The sequence below is a fragment of the Lolium perenne genome, chromosome 2, assembly GCF_019359855.2.
Source record: "Lolium perenne isolate Kyuss_39 chromosome 2, Kyuss_2.0, whole genome shotgun sequence".
Lineage (NCBI taxonomy): Eukaryota > Viridiplantae > Streptophyta > Magnoliopsida > Poales > Poaceae > Lolium > Lolium perenne.
In genome coordinates, this window is record NC_067245.2 from 213,931,492 (window position 1) to 213,939,923 (window position 8,432).

The window sequence follows — 8,432 nt, forward strand, 5'->3', positions numbered from 1 at the left end:
CAACACCTTCTGCTCCTCGTTGGGATCGACATTCTTACTTATCGAAAATACTACGATACACCCCCTATACTTGTGGGTCATCATCGTGCTCATTTGTTTGCTCGGGGCCGTTTTCCTATCTCAGAGGTGTTGACTGAGCTCCGTCCCGAAAAGACTCGTCTGCCTGGTGCTGGCCTACTTGGGACACCTTCTGTTCTTGCTACTCGAGTTCCCACTGCACCTGCACCGCCGCTTCTACCCACACCAGCGCCTGCTGCTCCTGGAGGAGCTCGCCCTTCTCGCGGTGGGGGTCGCCCTCGTCCTCCTCGGTTCTGCACTCACTATCAGAGGTCCGGTCACCTTGAGTCTGACTTCTATCAGAAGCAGCGGGGTGTGCCTCCTCGTGCTCCACCTTCAGCGCCTGTCACCACCGGCTTCACTAAGCAAGATACAGCGAGGCTTTAGCGTCTCCTTGCCTCCTCTGGCTCTGCTTCGACGGGTACTGCTGCCTCTGTGGCTGGTTCCTCTATACAGTCAGGTACATCCTCGTGGGTTCTAGATTCTGGAGCTTCTTTTCACATATCTCCTAATTCTTCCTCTCTTTCTTCTCTTTGACCTCTTACTCTTCCTGTCCATGTTCTTACTACCGATGATACTTCTCTTCCTGTTACTAGTCGTGGCACTCTTTCTACTCCCTCCTTTTTCATTCCTGATGTTTCTCATGTTCCCCGTCTTAGCATGAACTTGTTTTCCGCTGCTCAACTTACTGATTCTGGTTGTCGGGTCATTCTTCATGTCGATTCTTGTTCTGTTCAGGACACTCACACTCGACCACTGGTTGGGGCTGGCCCTCGGTGCCGTGACTCCCAGGGACTTTGGGACCTTGACTGGCTTCATGCTCCTTCTTCTACCACTTCACCGACTACACCACGTGCGCTTGCTCCTTCCACTACCGACCCCTTTCAGCAGTGGCATCATCATCTTGGTCATCTTTGTGGTTCTCGCTTGTCGTCTTTACTTCATCGAGGTCTTCTGGGGCATGTCTCAGTAGATGTCTCGCTTTAGGGTTGTTAGGGATGTAGGCTTGGTAAATAGAATCAGTTACCTTATCCTACAAGTGAGTCTATCTCTCAGCGTCTTTTTGATTTGATGTATGGGGTCCGGCTCCCTTTGCTTCCAAGGGGGGCCACTGCTACTATGTTATTTTTATCGATGACTTTTCTCGCCACACTTGGATCTATTTTATGACTTCTCACAACAAGGTTCTCTCGACATATAAGTATTTTGCTGCCATGGTCCATACTCAGTTTTCCACGCCTATTCATGTCTTTCGGGCTGACCCCGCTGGCGAGTATATCTTCCAGCTGTTGCGTGGTTTTCTTTCTGAGTAGGGCACACTTGCCCAGTTCTCCTTCCCTAGTGCCCATGCCCAAAATGGTGTGGGTGAGAGCAAACATCGCCACCTGCTTGAGACGGCTCGTACGATGATGATCGCTGCCTGTCTTCCTCCTCACTTCTGGGATGAAGCTGTGTCTATTTCCACCTATCTCATCGACCTTCAACCCTCCACGGCCCTGCAGGCCGGGTGGTATTCTTCTTGAGCGTCTTGCTGGTCGCGCTCCTGATTATTCGACCCTTCATCTTTTTGGCTGTGTTTGCTATGTTCTTCTTGCTCCACGTGAACGTACCAAGCTGACTGCTCAATCCATTGAGTGTGTCTTTCTTGGCTACAGTCCTGAGCACAAGAGATACAAGTGTTGGGATCCTATTTGTCATCGGATGCGCATATCTCGGGACGTCACTTTTGATAAGTCTCGTCATTTCTACCCGCGTCCCTCCTCCTCGGATGATATCTCTTTTCTCATGTTTCCTGACTCACCTCCCCCTGTGCCTCAGGTTCCTGCTCCGCCGATTCTCTCCCCACCTTCTACTCCTTCTTCACCCACCAGACCCCCCTCTCCTCCCTCACCGCCTTCCCCACCCTCCACACCTCCCTCTTCCATGTCACCTTCCTCGCCTACGGTCGTCCTTCCCTACCCTTTTCACTACTCCCGTCGTCCTCGTGAGGATGATGATGATCCTCCTGACATGCCCTCCACCTCTGGCGTGATGCCCTCTCCGTCCGAGCCGACTCATCATCTCTGTGCTCGTTCTGGTCCTCCTCCTGATCCATATTCTCCCACTCAGTACGGTCTCTCTGCGGTCCTTGAGCCGACCTCTTATCGGGATGCTCTTGCTCATCCCGAATGATAGCTAGCGATGGCTGAGGAGGTTGCTCTCTCGAGCGTACTAGCACCTGGGATGTTGTCACTCCTCCTTCCTCTGTTTGTCCCATCACCTGCAAGTGGGTCTACAAGATCAAAACTCGCTCCGATGATTCTCTTGAGCGCTACATGGCTTGTCTTGTCGCTCGCGGCTTTCAGCAGGAGCATGGCCGTGACTATGACGAGACATTTGCTCCAGTGGCTCACATGACCATTGTTCGTACTCTTCTTGTTGTTGCTTCTGTTCGTCACTGGTCTGTCTCTCAGCTTGACGTACAGAATATTTTTCTTAATGGTGAGTTACGTGAGGAGGTATACATGCAGCCACCTCCCAACTACTGTTTTGACAACTGAGAAGAAAAAACTACGTGTCCTCACGAACATATCTACTTTGTTGGATAAAATAAGAGTGTTTTTTCAATGAGACTAAGGCAGGCAAAAACGTCAGCCTGAACCATATACTACCGAAACCGGTCTGCTTGCCATGTGTCTAGCAATTTGCTGAGTGTTTTTTTAACAGAGACGGTGATTTCAGCCCCCTTGGGGAAAAAACTAAAATTTGGGTCTATAAGATCCAACAACCAATACAAATGTTAGGATAACAATCCGCTTTTGTGATAGTCTATAAAATCTGTAGGATATGAATTAAATGCATGATCATGAACACTCACATTGCTATCTTCCTCGGCGCTGATATCAACATTGTTTTCTGTAGAGACATCATGTTCTAAATCAACATTACTTTGTTCCCCCACAGGCCCACAAGAACTAACCCAATTCATCTGGATTTCTCGAAATGAAGTGCTCCTGTTGCTCTCTTCAAAAATTCATCAGCAGATCCTCTCTTTTTTCAATAAAGAGCATATATTAATATCGTGGAGATACCAATTATACCTAACCTCTGCAACAATATTATGCCATACTGGCATAAATGATGCACACAACCAAAAAAAAGTGAAGAATTACAAAAAAAAAGTTCCGCTACCGCGTTCTATTTCTTGAAACAGCAACACTGACACCACCAAGATAACACCAGAAGATCAGCTTCTCCATAAGCGACGCCTCCAAAAAGGAAAGTGTGCATAAACACTGTCATTATCCGATCATAGATCTTAAATTTTCACCCTGAAAAAAGTTCTCACTCTCAAAACAATGCATTCAACAAGAACATTGCCAGAAATAACCAATTAGAGTTAGACCTTGGATTTTCACCCTCAAAGATATGACTCTGAACTTCTCCTATGCAGTCGTCCCCACATAGAAGTCGTTGTTTCAAATCACGAAGCACCAAGCCAATTCCACCCCACCACCAAGATCCTCTCTATGATGCTACCTACTTCTGGCCTCCGTTTTGTTTTTTTTTTTTCCTTTTCCGGGCACCGGATTCAGACTTTTCTAGCGCCATAACCACTCTGAAAATAAGAAAAAACAATTAGTAATGAAAACTAGAATTAGGGGATGGATTGGTAGCCGGCAAGTCTTTGACGCCTATGTAGTGTTCCATATCGGGGATGGGGCTCTTTCCAGACTTTCCAGTTTCTGGCAGGATCCTCTGTTTCTCGATCACCCAATTAAAGATGCGTTGCCGGAGATATTCAAGCATTGCACAAAGCGGAATCTACTGATTAAGGAGGCCCTCAATGAGCAACGATTGATGAGACACTTGAAAGAGCAACCTATCGGCGGTTGCAATCTCTCAGTTTACTGATACATGGGAAAGGGTACAATCAGTTCACCTTGCTGTCGGGAAAAAGGACAAAATCTCATGGCGCTGGAATTCTAATGGCCAATTCTTGGTTCAGTCCGCTTACCAGTTGCTGTTCGAAGGGAGAATCACATCTATCTTCCATATACTGTTTGTGACTCCCAGGCCCCGCTGAGATGCAAATTCTTTGCCTAGCTTGCTGTGCTCGATCATGTATAACTGCTGATAACCTTTTGAAGCATGCCATTTCGTGCAATCCGGTCTGCCTTTGTGTAACGCTAAACCTGAAATCTCCCCTATCTCCCCTACTTTAAAAGGGCGAGAGCGTCCCATCCAACAAATCTCAGCCTTTCAAACCATATATCCAACGCCTGAAATCGCTCAGATCTTTGACGTGAGCGGACCAGCGGACCACAACCATCTCCACGGATCCACGAACAAATAAGATCGTGCTGAACTAACCGTTCTGCACGCCCGCAGCAGGACTTCTCGCCGTCTCCCATCCACCGCGCCATCCTCTCGCCCTCGCCAGCCTGCCGCCCCATCGATTCCCCGCCAACGCCGACTTCCGCCCAGCACGTCTGTCGCCATTGTCGCCCAGCAGCAGTCGACGTCCAGCACGCCTTCCTCTCGCCGCGGTCGCCCAGCAGCGTCCACATCTCCTCTTCCAAAACGCCTTCTTCTCCCCGCCGTCTCCCTGCTGCACTATCGCAGTCCACGACACAGTCCTCTCGCCGTCGTCACACTGGTGACCAATCGCTTCCGAGCATGCCCTCCGCCCTCCACGCAAGGGAATCAAGGACGCCGTCCATGACACAGAATCCAGGCCGCCGGCACGCCGGGGACTAGGCCGAACTGCATGCTCTGGCAGGGGAATCAACGCCACGTACGCTACTAGACGGATGCCAAACGAACTCCATGTCTTTCTTCAGGTTCTTCAGACAATCGGCCCTGCAAAAAACAAGAAGCATCAGGTATCATATGCAAGAATCTCCTGATAAACAATTAAAATCTATACTCACCCTTAGCTATATGACTATATCTACATATTATGCTAATGCTAATGAGAAGGGGTTTAAATTAACTTGAAAAAAGAACTCTGGAAGAAATGATCACTATCATATAAAACAAAAGGTACTGTACCCCTGGAAGGTTCACAATTTTTAAACCAATATATTCAGGGTAGCCGCAGTACTCCTTGCGCCGCCAGCTTCTACACTTTCTTCATATTCGGGGTAGCCGCACTGCACGTCTAGCACGTCGACAGACTCCCCACCGGCAGCTCACTGTCTTCAGGTTCTACTGCTTTCTGACCTGCTGCAATTAAACAAATTGATTGAAGTCTTTGAAACATGTATGTATGAAATCAAGGCCCTATATTTGTCAAACCAAATCATGATTCATTATGATTGTTGCTAAACAGAATAAAGTAAATAAGCAGCTCTTCTGAATGTTTGACAAACTTCTGTTCTGGAAGTTTAATTATGTGCTGCAACGCAGTGCTTCTTAATTACCCCTCATGATACTGGTCACCCTACGGAACCCAAATAATAACACAAATCTTGTCACTGTGGGGAGTACAACATAGGTTTGAGTAGAACACATGCACTCATGATAAGAACAGTTGCTGGTAATGACCTTGACATGACCTTCTCCCGGTTGGTGGTCTTCCTTCCTTACTCGAAAAATCCCCACTTCATCAGTACTATTCCAGAGACCACACTTTCAACGGAGCTGCACAACTTCAGGTCCATATGGATCTAATGCTCCTACATGACCTAAATGTAGACAAGGAATCCACCTGTCAGTCTAAGAAAGCAAGCAGGACAACAATTTAACTGAGCAAAACGTTACCATTAAATGGATCTGAGCCATTTGAGTGTGTAGTGATCCAGCTGAAAATGGTATTTTCAGTCAGCACCGACTAAAGATACAGAAAATGAGTGGACTTTGAAGGTGTAAAACAATTTTGAATAAAGCACCAACTAGGCCCGGGACAGTTCTCTTAAAAACATGCTTGTTCCCTGCAATATTATGAGAAGAAATTCAGTCGAAACGACTTGTTTCCTGCCAGGAAACAAGATGTAAACCATCAAATGCTAATATATATACATACAGGCATTGCATTTGAGATGACACGGGCAAATATACAAACTCCACACTGTATACATCCATATAGGCGTTGCATTTGAGGGCAATACATAACATGTCCAGCAGTACAGAACAGAGGTCACTATATAGTTCAGAAATGCTAATTATAGTGGATCCTACCGAATATAGATCTGTAAGCATAATTTATAAATGAGTAGTAGACGCACTGTTCAATAGTATCACTACATAAGCTATTTGCATTTTACTCGAGAACTGTATCTATGATAAGAACGGTAAGCAAGGATTAGTCGTGTACCGCCATAAAATCGTCCATTGATATGGCGCAATCCCTTGTCTACCCAGCTTCTTCCATAAACTTTGTGAGTACTTGCTGAAAGGCATAAATTAAGATCGTATTTACTTGAGATTCCGCTTCTGTTCATAAGTAGAAGACTATGCAGAAATAGGTCAAAATGACAGAAAAACTCTTTACAAAAAAATTTGGTAAAAAATAACAGTTGTTGAAGGACAAGGCCTAAGGATGTACAAGCAGCATATCATCTTGATACTGAACTCTTGACTTATCGCCTATGAGTTCCCAAGTAATTATGTTCTCTTCTAAACTAATAGTAAAAGGATGTGTTAAACTGTGTCTTACATCTGTACAACACAAACCAATGTATCTCTGAAGAACCTACTCCTTGAGGGGTATGATCTCCTTCAGAAAAAGTTATGCTCACTTGATGTGTTTATGATGGAAAGATGCCAGTTAGTTTAAGAGGAAATAAGAAAACAGCCAAATCTTACAAGTGAATGTAGTATGCAATTAAATACAGGTTTGTATGAAATTAAAACATCTCCTTGTTGCTCTTACATGAAAGAGCATTAAGGAAGAATGATCCCTGAAAAAAAAAAACAATTACCAAAGATCTGTTTACTGGTTGTTGTAAGGGCTGGAATGACCAAAAACTGTCAGTATAAAAATCTACTCAAGAACACTAGAGAGCGAGCACAATCAGTAGTACTCAGTATCAATTAGATATTGCCCAATAATATTTCATTGAGATGGCAATGGACCCATGTAGTACAAACTTACACCAATTGTTTACAGTGGTGCAGGACACCAACCTATTTACAATTTGGAGAAGGCAAATGAACAAGGACTAAATTATGGTGTTATCGAATACTGGGGATTTCCTGCAGTGTGGAGATGAGAGGGAACTGATGAACCTTGTGGAGATGCGGGGGCATTGGAGAAGCGCGGAAACGGTAGGATGCGGGCGATCTGCCTGGCAGCAGGCTTCTCCGGCAGAAATTTCGGTCACGGAGGTTGAGCTGGGAAGGTGCGCCGGCCACTCCGGGAGACTCGGGGCACGGCCAACCCGCCGGAGCAGGACTTCCTACCTCGACGCTTGCTCTCACGGGAGGAGAATAGCGCACTGTAGAGCTCTCCAACAGCCGTACGGTGGCCAGGGCCGAGAATCCGGTAGACACGAGGTCCGCCCCTTGGCCTCCGTCGGCGCGAGGAAATGGCAGCAGCGGCGGAGGCGGATGAGCTAGAACTTGCGGCGGCGGGGAGGTTGGGATGGCGGCGTTCCTCGCGCCATCTGTGGGGAGGCAGAGGTCCTCTCGCCGGCTACTGGAGGCAGGGGAGCGGATCTGCGGATGGTACACGCGCCGTCGGTGGGGACTGGGACTGGGACTGGGACTGGGGAGGCAGTGGAGGGGAAGCACGATGAGAGGAGAGTGAAAGTGGTAGCGTAGAATATCATACTGTAGTATGTGAGATTCCAGACCGTTAGCGGTGGGCGACATCACCTAGGTCTATGTGTACTTCTTTATCTTCTTCATTTGTATACTTGACATTTTCATGTATTTATCCACATCCTCAATGCGTGTAAATTTCAAGCTTTTGGGAATAGGCCAAGACAAGATTGAATATCTCTTCCGTTTCATTCTGGCAAAATAAAATTTTAGGCATTTGCTTTGGTTCAGCTAACATTGAGATTATATTGTGGACATGGTGTTTTGGCACACGCGGGTAAATGCACCCATTATGCAAAAAATACTTCTTATTTTAAATGCATTGAAAAATGTCAAAAAAAATCTGTGTGTACATTTAAACATTATATGTTCGTACACAAAAAAATTGTGGAAAAAAGATATTGTTTGTGGCCTATACAAAAAAGTCAAGAAAATGTTCCATGGAAAACCTTTTTGGTGCACCGAAAATTTTCTTTTTTGCATGGGTCACAAAAATGTCATTTTATTGCCTAACTTTCTGTGCAAACATAGAATGTCTATACATACATCTTGATTTTTTTTCTAAATTTTTGGACATTTTGAAATATAATTTTTGAACAATGGGTGCATCTACACCTATGTCCCAAAGT

The 8,432-nt window shown here is 45.9% G+C and overlaps 1 long non-coding RNA gene across 6 annotated transcripts; it reads right to left on the bottom strand.

The window, feature by feature from the left end:
• Positions 1-2,938: 2,938 nt before the first annotated feature.
• LOC139836128 (uncharacterized) lies at positions 2,939-7,808 on the bottom strand. 6 transcript variants are annotated; one of them, XR_011752352.1, is made up of 6 exons: positions 6,356-7,808; positions 5,931-6,015; positions 5,803-5,843; positions 5,587-5,726; positions 3,443-5,262; positions 2,939-3,368 (listed from the first exon to the last, which is right to left on the bottom strand). It is a non-coding gene; the product is annotated as an uncharacterized lncRNA (long non-coding RNA). The 6 variants fall into 6 exon arrangements; XR_011752351.1 differs by having other exon boundaries at positions 2,940-3,368; positions 5,931-5,972; XR_011752350.1 differs by lacking the exon at positions 5,931-6,015 and having other exon boundaries at positions 2,942-3,368; positions 3,443-4,899; positions 5,092-5,262; positions 6,356-7,806.
• Between the last annotated feature and the right edge of the window lie 624 nt (positions 7,809-8,432).